Consider the following 12,937-nt stretch of genomic DNA (forward strand, 5'->3'; position numbering starts at 1 on the left):
ACTTTTACCCACCTTGCAGCTTAGCTATTAGGGTTTTTTAAATTGCCCTCCATGGGACACAACCAGCTCAATGAAGTAGTGTAGGTTGGTGGAAAGTACTGGACTTGGAGTCAGAAGACATGGTTTTCAAGTTCAGATCCTCACTAATTTTCTATAAGAACTTCTCCTACTCCCATCTTGGGTATCAGTTTTATCACATTAAAAAATAAGACTTTACACTTGGAGTATGTATGTTTCCAAACTGGCAAAAAGCCTTCAGGATTTGTCTCCACCATTTTTCCCCACTTTTTAGTCAGACTCATTCAGATTCCGCTACTCTATTCCAGCACATGGTCAAAAAAGTGAAGGTCCTGCACACACTACCAGCTGTGTGCTCCTCTCAATAAGGTGTAGATATAAAAAAAAATACTAGTTAACCCTCCATCATTTTAAGATGGGGAAACTAAAAACTATGGCCCATAGAAAGAATTTAATTTTCCTAAAGTTGCATAGGGAGCTAGTGGCAACAAATATTGCTGTCCAGACTTCAAAGGGACCATCCCTGAGTGAACTGAGGCTGATGGAAGCTCTAACAAGAGCAGATGAAACAGGCAACTGGGAAATGTTAAGGCCACAAAATAATCTTGTAGGAAGACCCCTGGTAGTAAGAGTCCAGGAGTCCTGCCTCTAGTCCTACCTCTGTCATTAACCAGCTGTGGGGCCTTGGGTAGGTCTCTGCCCCTTTTAGGGTTTCAGATTCCTCATCAGTAAAATAAATGAATTGAATTAGACATGGTCTAAGGAACTATACCCTAGTGTTGACACTGTATAAGATATGATTCTACAGTGAACTCCTTTCTCTGAGCTTGACCTCTTAATGTGGTTGGCCTCAGGATGCTTATAGGAGGATATAAGGATAATGAGACTATGAGAAGAGCTCCAGCCACCACTCCTAAGAGAAGGATCAGGGCCCTGTCAGTATCTGGAAAACTGTCTTTATCCTTCTCACTGAATCATGTATTCCTGTTGGGACTCCTTCTGAACCACAGAGTCAGCTTTAAGCATCATTTCATTTGTGAGGCCTTCTCTGACTCTCCAAAGCAGACCTGATCACAGCCCCTTTGGGCCATCACTATGCTTTATACAAATACCTTCACTGATGCAATAATCATTCTTAATTAGTATTTTATTTATGAGATGAATAAATGGCTACAAATACACTAAAGAACGAGTGTTGGGGAACAGGAGATAAAAGTTGAAGTCCAGTGTTAGGGGGCATTAAAAACTAAGGAGAGAGGCCTAAACTGGGTAAGGGTGCAATAGTGAGCCAGTAATGACAATGAGCCAGTTTTGTACAAGGCATATGGTGAAGCAGGTGTTCAGTAAAGTGAGAGTAAAAGCATGGAGATGGGAATGATCCTCAAGTTCAAGTGTCTGCTTATATGCTGAGGGGGTGGGGGAAATAGTGAGAATCCTGGCCCAACTATATGTGGCCCTCAGTAAAGTTCTAGCCAATTTCATGATGCACAGATCTTTCTTTTATGATATATGGCCCCAAGTGAAGTCCTTTGCACCATGACCAGTGGTTTTCAAAGGGTCTCTGTGCAGTTCTAGATAGGAGCATGAAGACAAGGATGGGCAAAGGAAAGTGGGGTAGGTATAGGACTACTACCATGTGACAGTAGAGTCTATAGCCCATTAAGCATTGGCCCATTTAGGTAGTAAGAGGGAATGAGAACATCTGAGTCCAAGCCCCAACCCACAGTGTACTGTGGTCTACCTCAGTAGTCAGCTCAGGGAGGGCCCTTACACACACACCCCTGGCAGCCCTTAGTGCTTCCACTCAGCAGAGGAAAACCAACCTTCCCAGCAGCTTGTGAAAAGGCCAAGCAGCTGAGAGGCCCCAAAGAGAAGATTCAGAAGGTATACGAGGGTACAGGGAGCGGCTGGGAAAAGTAACCAGTAAAGATTTTGGACTCATGCTTCAAAGCAGGCTTGACTGGGTACTGCTAAACTAGGCAGAGAAAGGCCTGGCTGGATTTGGGCCTGACTTCAGAGCGGGCAATAAGTGCCCACAAACAGCCTGCTATGAAAAAAAAAATCTCTTCCCTCTGGAAAATCATGGCCTTTAGTACATTCCCCAGAATGACATCAACCAGGGAATAGTGCCAAAAATGTGACTTTCACATTTCTGCAGCAACAGATGATTTCCTCTCCCCACTTGGATTTTTTTCTTATATGTATAAATAAAGGAACCAGTCAATCATTCAAAAAATATGAACATCTTAAGCACTTCCAGGCTTTGCAAGTAGTAATTATTAATAGAAGCAAGTGAACATGCCTCTTAGAAATGTTATTTCACATATGTCTTTTCTGATTCCTTAGAAGAAACTTATATATGTGGCCATGCTGAACTGAAATAATAAGGGTTGACACAATGACCACACCAAAATGGATTTTTCCTTACTTGATGTATACCACGAACCTTGCATGTGAATGATCCATTTGGTCTTTCCCAAGACTCTTAAGCCTGGGAGAAACGGACTAAGTCACTTAGACCCTGGTGGCTGAGGATAAATTCAACCAGTGCAAAAGGACAGAAACATCAGAGAATTCCAGCTCCATGACTGTCCCACCATTATTCAGACTTACCCAGAGGTCACTCTAAGGTCTAACAACGAGCAAAAAGCAATATTCATTGCTTGGTATTTGCCCTCAACTTCTATTTCCTCATTCTCACTTCTTTGCCTAATCTGCCTTTCTTCTAGAGCCATAGCATTACTCTAAACTCTGGAGATGTTGTATGCCTTACTCATTCACTATCTGGACCACTCTCTTTGTTTTATCTCTACCAAGCATTTGTCTCATCAGCCCTCCCAATATGACAGAGGCTTAGACACCCCACCCAGTTACATAGCTCAGGTCTAGTTTCAGTGAAGGAAACAGCCTTTCAGTATAAGAACTGAATGGGCTACTTACTGGTCCATACCCTATGAGAATAGCCTGCTCTGCTGCTGAAAAGGATTTTGTCCTCAAGCTGCTGGTGATGTTCAGCTAGTAATCTAACTGAGGGAGGGCTGCCCCATTCCAGGAGGTGGCAATAGAGATGTCATAATAGAGGTCTCAGTGGTATAAAACCAGAGTGCTCTTACGATTTTTTTCTCTTGTAAAAACATGTGCCTGTAGTCAGGAGCCAGAGAACCAAAGAAATGGCAGCTAAGGGTTTGCCTTAAGGACTGATTCAAAGCCCAAAACTGGTCAAATTAAGCTGGGGTTAGTTCTTCACTTTCATGGACCTTAGGAGACAACTTATAAGACCAGATTTTCTACAGAATTTTGATGATGTTATCTGTGTTAAAGTATAAGGTAATGCCCTGATAATGGGCAAAGAGGCACCTGTTTGGTGGTGTTTCTCTTATATCAGTCAGGAGCGAAGCAGATGTACAGTCCTTTGTTCATCTTAGCTTGATGCCTAGTTTGGTGACCAGAGATGTTCCATGCCTGGGGCACATAAAAATGTATACGGTGATCCTTCCATAATTATATGAAAATCTAAAGAGATGTTGGAAGTCTTTGAGGCTTTCTAGCACACCAGCTCTAATATATACTGACTTTGTGGGGTGGGGACCCACCAAAATAATCCATGGGGAGATAGCACATACCAAGCATCAAATGGACTGATGAAATTTGCATTTTACAGATTTAGTAAAGGGTTGGAATTATCATGAGTGTTCTAGGCTCAGTTAGCCCCTTAAAATGAATCAAGCAATATGTTCCCATGATTAAGTGTATAAATTTCATAGTGAAACAGACCTGGGCATAAACTCCCTTGATATATGACACACTATAAGGAACTTAATCTTTCTATGTCCTGGGTTCCTAATTTTTAACATGGGGATAATGATAGTGCCAACTTAATAAGTGTGTGTAGGGGCTCAATAAAACAATATATATGTCATAATATATACATAACTGTATATACTTAAAATATATTTTATATGTACACATATATAAAAGTATGTATATATATACATATGAACATATGTATTATATATGTATATATATACACACATATATATATCATATACACACGCACTGCTTAGTGTAGTACTTGGCAGATGGTAAGCAACCAATAAATGGTAACTGTAATATTATTATCATCTAGATGATTATCTCCTTTGTAAGTTATAAAATCTATAAAACATAAGTCAGAGACACATGTGTAGAATGTTATACAGACCAGATATCATGAATCTCTATCCATAGTGCCTGTTTCTGATCTACCATGCCATCTTACAAGTTCACAAATAACACTGTTTGCCCCAAAATGACCAGGTTTGTAAAATTGGTAGTAGTGAAATGTTGGTTGAACAAGTCAAAGACAGTGACTACACCACATATCTAGTAGTCATTATGAAACAGCAATTCCCTATTCTTTATGACAAAAATCAGAAGAACCTAAGTAAGGGAAGTAGAAAAATGAAAGGAGCCCTGGCTACTGTAGGTCAATGGATCGAGCACAGGCTTGTGAACCAAAGGGTCATGGGTTCAATTCCCAGTCAGGGCACATGCCTGGGTTGCAGCCAGGTCCCCAGTAGGGAGTGTGCAAGAGGCAACCACATATTGATGTTTCTCTCCCTCTCCTTCTCCTTCCCTTACCCTCTCTCTAAAAATAAATAAATAAAATCTTTTTAAAAATAAAATGAAATGAATACTGGTAAAGGTTGAATATAATAAAGTACTAAAGGACTTGGCCATGATCTCTCTAAAATCCTAAGTTTTTTTTTAGTTCAGGGTCTTCTGCAACCTGAACTCACTGCTTCCTGGTTCACCAACTTACCCTGCTCTATTGAGTCATTCCTGTCAGCCCACAAAAAAGAAAAAGAACCTGCTCATGATCTTCATATTACTTCCCAAACTCTATGCTCTTTATCACAGAAAAACTTCTTCAAAGTATTGTCTATGGTTACTGTCTCCACTGCCTTATTTCTGTCTCTAAACTCAACCACTCCTATTGGAATTAAAAATTAAATTCCACTGAAACTACTCTTGTCAAGGACAACAATGGCATCTATATTACTAATGGGTAGAAAACTCTCTGCCTCACCATATTCGAGCACTGGGAAGCATTCAACCTAGTTAATCACTATCTTCTTCTTGAAGTACATTTTTTCTTATCTGCTTGACATCATATTAACCTGGTTCTCTTCTTACATCACTGGCCTCTCCTTATTTGTCCTTACAGGTTTCTCTTCCCCTGTCCCATATCAAGCCCTGGACCAGATGGTTTCACAGGAGAATTCTACAAAGCATTTAAGGAAGAGCTAACCCCTATTCTTCATAGACTTCAAAAAATCCAAAATGATGGGAAACTCCTCAACTCTTTTTATGAAGCCAGCATCACCCTAATTCCAAAACCAGATAGAGACACAACAAAGAAAGAAAACTTCAGGCCAATATCGCTGATGAACATAGACGCTAAAATCCTCAACAAAATATTGGCAAATCGCATCCAACAATACATCAAAAAGATCATACACCAGAATCAAGTGGGGTTCATCCCAGGGATGCAAGGATAGTTCAATATCCACAAATCAGTAAATGTAATACATCACATAAACAAAAGCAAAGACAAAAACCACATGGTCATATCAATAGATGTGGAAAAACTTTTGATAAGGTACAACACCCATTTATGATAAAGGCACTCAGCAAAGTGGGAATAAAGGGAGCATTCCTCGCCCTGGCTGGTGTAGTTCAGTGGATTGAGTGCGGGCCTGTGAACCAGACGATTGCGGTTCAATTCCCAGTCAGGGCATATGCCTGGGTTGCAGGCCAGTTCCCAGCAGGGGAGGCATAAGAAGCAATCATACATTGATGTTTCTCTTCTTCTCTCCTTCTCTTCCCCTCTAAAGATAAATAAATAAAATATTTTTTTAAAGGGAGCATTCCTCAATATAATAAAGGCCATATATGAAAGACCTACAGCCAACAACATACTGAATGGGCAAAAACTAAAAGCTTTTCCACTAAGATCAGGAACAAGACAAGGTTGCCCACTTTCACCACTTCTATTTAATATAGTATTGGAATTTTTAGCCTCAGCAATCAGGCAAGAAAAGGGAATAAAAGGCATTCAAATCAGAAAGGAGGAAACAAAACTGTCATTGTTTGCAGAAGACATGTTAGTGTACATGGAAAATCCTATATCCTCTACCAAAAAACTGCTCGAACTAATAAATGAATTTGGCAAAAGAGTGGGTTACAAAGTCAATATCCAGAAATCAAAAGCATTTTTGCAAACTAACAATGAATCAGCAGACGCAGAAATCAAGAAAAAAGATCCCATTCCATATAGCAAAAACAAAAATAAAATACCTGGGAATAAATCTAACCAAGGAGGTAAAAGACCTGTATGCAGAAAACTACACAACACTGAAGACAGAAATCAAGGAAGACACAAACAAATGGAAACATATACCTTGTTCATGGATTGGAAGAATTAACATCATCAAAATGTCCATACTATCCAAAGCAATTTACAGATTCAATGCAATACCTATTAAAATACCAATGGCATATTTCACAGACATAGAACAAACACTTCGAAAGTTTATATGGAATCATAAAATACCCTGAATAGCAGCCACAATGTTGAGAAAGAAGAACAAAGTAGGAGGGATCACAATACCTGATATCAAACTGTATTACAAGGCCGGTATAATCAAAACAGCCTGGTACTGGCATAAAAACAGGCACATAGAGCCCTGGCTGGTGTAGCTCAGTGGATTGAGCTTGGGCCTGCGAACCACACGATCGTGGTTCAATTCCCAGTCAGGGCACATGCCTGGGTTGCAGGCCAGTTCCCAGCAGGGGACTCATGAGAAGCAACCATACATTGATATTTCTCTCCTTCTCTCCTTCCCTTCCCCTCTAGGGAAAAATAAATAAAATCTTAAAAAAAAAACAGGCACATAGACCAATGGAATAGAACAGAGAGCCCAGATATAAACCCAACTCTCTACAGTCAATTAGTATTCGACAAAGGGGGCAGTAACATAAAATGGGGTAAAGATAGCCTCTTCAACAAATGGTGTTGGGAGAACTGGACAACTACGTGCAAAAAAAAAATGAAACTTGAACACCAACTTACACCATACACCAAAATAAATTCAAGGTGGATAAAAGAGTTACACCATCAAGGTGGATAAGCCGTGACACCATTAAAGTCCTAGAGGAGAACATTAGCAGGAAAATTTCAGATGTTCCAGGCAGCAATATTTTTACTGATACGTCCCCTAGAGCAAGGGATATAAAGGAAAGAATAAACAAATGGGATCTCATCAAAATAAAAAGCTTCTGCACAGCTAAAGAAAACAGCATTAAAATAAAAAGACAACCAACTGTATGGGAAAACATATTTGCCAATGATACCTCAGACGAAGGTTTAATCTCCAAAATATACAAAGAACTCACACGACTTCACTCTAAGAAGACAACTAACCCAATTAAAAAATGGGGAAAGGACTTGAACAGACACTTCTCCAAGGAGGATGTACAGAAGATCCAGAGACACATGAAGAGATGCTCAATATCGCTTGCTATCAGAGAGATGCAAATGAAAACCACAATGAGATACCACTTCACACCGGTGAAAATGGCTATCATAAACAAAGCAATAAACAACAAATGTTGGAGAGGGTGTGGGGAAAAGGGGACTCTGGTCCACTGTTGGTGGGATTGCAGACTGGTACAACCATTATGGAAAACAGTATGGAATTTTCTAAGAAAACTAAAACTGACCTGCCTTTTGACCCAGCAATTCCACTGCTGGGATTATATCCTAAGGACCCTAAACCACCAATCCCAAAGAACATATGCACCCCAATGTTCATAGCAGCACAATTTACAATAGCCAAGAGTTGGAAGCAACCTAGGTGCTCGTCAGTAAATGAATGGATCAAAAAACTATGGTACATATACACAATGGAATTCTATGCCGCAGAGAGAAAGAAGGAGCTCCTACCTTTTGCAACAGCATGGATGGAACTGGAAAGCATTATGCTGAGTGACATAAGCCAGGTGCTGAAGGACAAATACCATATGATCTCACCTTTAACCGGAAGCTAAACAACAAAACAAACAAGCAAGCAAAATATAACCAAAGACACTGAAATAGAGAACAGGCTGACAGTGACCAGAGGGAAGAGGGGAGGGAATTTTAGGGGAAATAGGGGAGGGATTTAGAGGAACATATATAAAGTATACATGGACAACAACTGAGAAGGGTGGAAATGGGAGGGAAGGGGGATCACGGGGGGTGGGATGGGATGGGAGTAATAGACAGAAAACTGTACTTGGAAAATAATTAAATTAATTGAATGGGGAAAAAACTAACAAAAACAAAAACAATACGTTGGCATATTCTGGGGCTTGACACCTCTCTTTTCCATTCGTACTTTCCCCCACAGAAAATTTTATCCAGCACCATGGCTTTATACAGGCCATTTTTATGAGGTTAAGTACCATTGTTTAACTATATTCCTGAACTCTAGGCTTGTGTATCCAACTACTTATCTCACACCTGTATATTCAATAGGTATCTCAAACTTAATGTGTCATAAGGAGAATCTTGACCCCATCACCACCATATACACACACAAAACCTGCTCCTCCTCCAGTCTTTCCCATCTCAAGAAATGGCATCACTATCCATCCAGGAACTTCTTTCTTCAAAAGAAGAAATTGATCACTGATTCTCTTCTTTTCCTATAGCTCTTCTCACCAAATCCATCAAAATTTTCTATTACTTCTTCCTTGAAACAATATCCCCAATACATGTTCTTCCTTCCTTATTCACTCCTAACACTCTATTTCAATCATTTCTTTTGCCTAGTTGCTACAACAGCCTCCTAACATCTCCCCCTACTTACATTATTGCCCTGATAGCATTCATTCCCCAAGAACAGTCAGAGCCATCCTTAAAAAAACATAAGTCGGATCATTTAATTTCCCTACTTAAAGACCTCTGATAGCTTCCTATTATTCTCAGAATAAAGACAAAATATTTTAACACAAAAAACTAGACCTTATTTGATTGTCTCTACTAATTTTTTCTCATACTACTCCCTCTTTATCACTATGCTTCAGTCATACTGGCCTTTCTGTTCCACTGACATATCACACTCCTTCTAGTTGTTCCCTCTGTCTATAAATGTTCTTCCCCTAGACTTCATATGACTGGATTCCTCTTGTCATTCCGATCTCAGCCTCATGTCACCCAGTTACTCATATCACCTATTTCCTTTCACTTTAACACTAATAATTATCTAACATTTTCTTCTTTATTATCAGTATACTCTCATATCAAACTAGAATGTAAGCTATACAAGAATAGATCCTTTGTCAGTCTTGTTCAACACTGTATTCCCCTCCATTAGAACAGTGTCTAGCACATAATAAGCTTCATGAACACAGACTTTTGTTATGTGCATCATTATATTTCTATGGCTTAGAACAGTGTCTGGCATATAGTAAATACTCAATGGCTATTTGTTCAGTAAATGAATAAATAGTAGGAATGCATAAATATTTCCTGAATTAATTCCAGTAGGGTTTAGGCTAGCTAAGTTCTCATCACTTATTCTCATCACCAGATTAAACACTTGTTTTTTGATTTATTGGTGATGGTCATTCTGAAAAATTTAAGGTGATGTCTAATTGTGGTTTTGATTTGCATTTCCATGATGATTAGTGATGTGGGGCATCTTTTCACATATCTGTTGGCCATTTGTATGTTGTTTTTGGAAAAATGTTTATTCAGCTCTCCTGCCCATTCTTACATCAGATTGTTTGAATTTCTTGGTATTAAATTGTATGAGTTCCCTATATGTTTTGGATATTAACTTCTTATCAGATGTATCATTGGTGAATATATTCTCTCATTCAGTAGGTTGTCTTTTTGCTTTCTTGGCAGTTTCTTTCACTGTGCAAAAACTCTTTAGTTTGATGTAGTCTTGTTTGTTTTACCTTGTGTTCTTTTCCAAGGAGATCTGTCCAAAATGTAAAATATTACTGAGAGTGATGTTAAAAGTTCACTGCCTCTGTTTTCTTTGAGGAGTCTTACTATTTCAGGTATTACTTACTTTTTTACTTTATTTTTATTGTTCACACTATAACAGATGTCCCCATTTTACCCACTTTGCTCACCTCCCCCTTGCCCTTGCCCTTGCCCTGCCTTTCCTCTGGCCATGAACAATCTGTTGCCCACATCTATGGGTGCTTTGGCTAATACCTTTACCTTTATAATATTATTTCTAATTCTTTATTTATTTCTTTTGCATTTTTTATTGTTGTTCAAGGACAGTTGTCTCTATTTTCCCACCACCACTTCCTCCACCCCACCAACCCCCACCTCCCATCCTCAAACTTCTTCCCCCTTTGGCTTTGTCAATGGATCCTTTATACATGTTCCTTGATAAACCTCCCCCTTCTTTCCTGTTATCTCCTTCCTCCTCCTCTCTGGTTACTGTGAGATTGTTCTTTAATTCAATGTCTCTGGTTCTATTTTACTTGCTTATTTGTTTTGTTGATTAGGTCCCACTTATAAGAGAGATGATATGGTATTTGTCTTTCACCACCTGGCTTATTTCACTTAGCATAATGCTCTCCAGTTCCATCCATGCAGTCATGAAAGGTAGGAGCTCCTTCTTTCTTTCTGCTGCCTAATATTCTATCGTGTAAATGTAGCATAGTTTTTGATCCATTCATTTACTGATGGGCCTTTAGGTTGCTTCCACCAGTTGCCTATTTTAAATTGCACTGCTATGAACGTTGGGGTGCATAGGTTCTTTGGAATTGGTGTTTCAGGATTCTTAGGGTGTAATCCTAGCAGTGGAATTGCCGAGTCAAAAGGTATTACTTCTACGTCCAGTGCCACAAGTGGGGAAACAACTTGGGTGAATTTGCAGTTTCTCAGACAGGTCAAGTAGTTCTCTGAACCCAAAGTTGTCCCATCTGGTCAGGTGCAGATTTAGATCACATATATAGATTTTATAATTTATGCATAGAAATGACTCTGATCAGGCAATCTTGTATTAAACAATGTTAGTATTGAAAATATCTCTTGACATGGACAATTCCAGCCAAGATGGAAGCATAGGTAGATACACTTTGCCTCCTTGCACAACCCAAAGAAGGACAACAACTAGTTTAAAGACAAAAAATAACCAGAACTGCCAGAAAATCAAACTGTATGGAAGTCTGACAACCAATGAGTTAAAAAAAAAAACATTCTTCAAACTAGTAGGAGGGACAGAGACAGATGATGGCTAGCAGTCTGGGGCAGGAGAGTTGATGGCTGGTAGACTGAAATATCCTACATTCACATGCAGATAAGCCAGGAGGAACAACTGGGGAGTGAGAAAGACTCCACAACCCAGAATTCCAGTGCAGGAAACTAAAGCCTCAAAATCTCTGGCTGTAAAAACCTGTGGGGTTTGCAGCAGTGGGAGAAACTCCCAGTCTCACAGGAGAGTTCATTAGAGAGGCCCATGGGATCCTAGAATGTGCACAAACCCACTCAACTGGGAATCAGCACCTGAAAGGGCACAATCTGCTTGTAGGGAATGAGAGAAGTGACGGAAAGTAAGGCAAGAGCTGAGCAAGTAGCATTGGTCCCTCTCGCACCCCTCCCCCACATACAGTGCCACAATGCAGTGACATGTATTGCCTCACCCTGGTGAATATCTAAGGCTCCACCCCTTACTATGTAGCATGCATGCTAAGACAAAAAATATGGCCCAAGTAAAAGAATAGATCAAAGCTCCAAAAATAAAACTGAGTGATAAAGAAATACCCAACCTATCAGATGTAGAGTTCAAAAAACTGGTAATCAGGATGCTCACAGAAATGGTTGAGAATGGTCACAAAACAGAGGAAGAAGTGAAGGCTATGTAAAATGAAATAAAGGAAAATGTACAGGGAACCAACAATGAAGGGAAGGAAACTGGGACTCAAGTCAATGATTTGGAGCAGAAGGAAGAAATAAACATTCAACCAGAATAGAATGAAGAAATAAGAATTCAAAAAGTGAGGAGGAGCCTCCAGGACAACTTCAAGCACTCCAATATCTGAATCATAATGGTGCCAAAAGGAGATGAGGAAGAGCAAGAAATGGAAAACTTACTTGAAAACGTAGTGAAGGAGAACTTCCCCAATCTGGCAAAGGAAATGGACTTCCAGGAAGTCCAGGAAGCTCAGAGAGTCCCAAAGAAGTTGGACCCAAGGAAGCACACATCAAGTCACATAATAATTACATTACCCAAGATTAAAGATAAGGAGAGAATCTTAAAAGCAGCAAGAGAAAAGGAGACAGTTACCTACAAAGGAGTACTCATAAGACTGTCAGCTGATTTCTCAAAAGAGACCTTGCAGGCAAGAAGGGGCTGGAAAGAAGTATTCCAGTCATGAAAGGTAAGGACCTACATCCAAGATTGCTCTGTCCAGCAAAGCTTTCATTTAGAATGGAAGGGCAGATAAAGTGTTTCCCAGATAAGGTCAAGTTAAAGGAGTTCATCATCACCAAGCCCTTATTATATGAAATGCTAAAGGGACTTATCTAAGAAAAAGAAGATGAAAAATATGAACAATGAAAGGACAGCAAACTCACAGTTATTAACAACTGAACCTAAAAAACAAAAACATACTAAGCAAACAACTAGAACAGGAACAGAATCACAGAAATGGAGATCACATAGAGGGTTATCAGTGGGAAGGGGGAGTAGGGAGGATGGTAGAAAAGGTGCAGGGAATAAGAAGCATAAATGGCAGGTACATGGCAAGAAGCAAAATACACAGGGAGAGGTTAAGAATAGCATGGGAAGTGGAGAAACCAAAGAACTTATATGTATGACCCATGGACATGAACTAAGGTGGGGGAATAATGGTGGGGGAAGAT

General features: G+C 39.6%; 1 pseudogene; it reads left to right on the forward strand.

The window, feature by feature from the left end:
- The first annotated feature begins 3,349 nt into the window (after positions 1–3,349).
- Positions 3,350–3,493, forward strand: LOC118996763 (uncharacterized; annotated as a pseudogene).
- The last annotated feature ends 9,444 nt before the right edge of the window (positions 3,494–12,937 follow it).

Source organism: Sturnira hondurensis, unplaced genomic scaffold, assembly GCF_014824575.4.
Source record: "Sturnira hondurensis isolate 20B ecotype Veracruz unplaced genomic scaffold, ASM1482457v3 Scaffold0011576, whole genome shotgun sequence".
NCBI classification, from domain to species: domain Eukaryota; kingdom Metazoa; phylum Chordata; class Mammalia; order Chiroptera; family Phyllostomidae; genus Sturnira; species Sturnira hondurensis.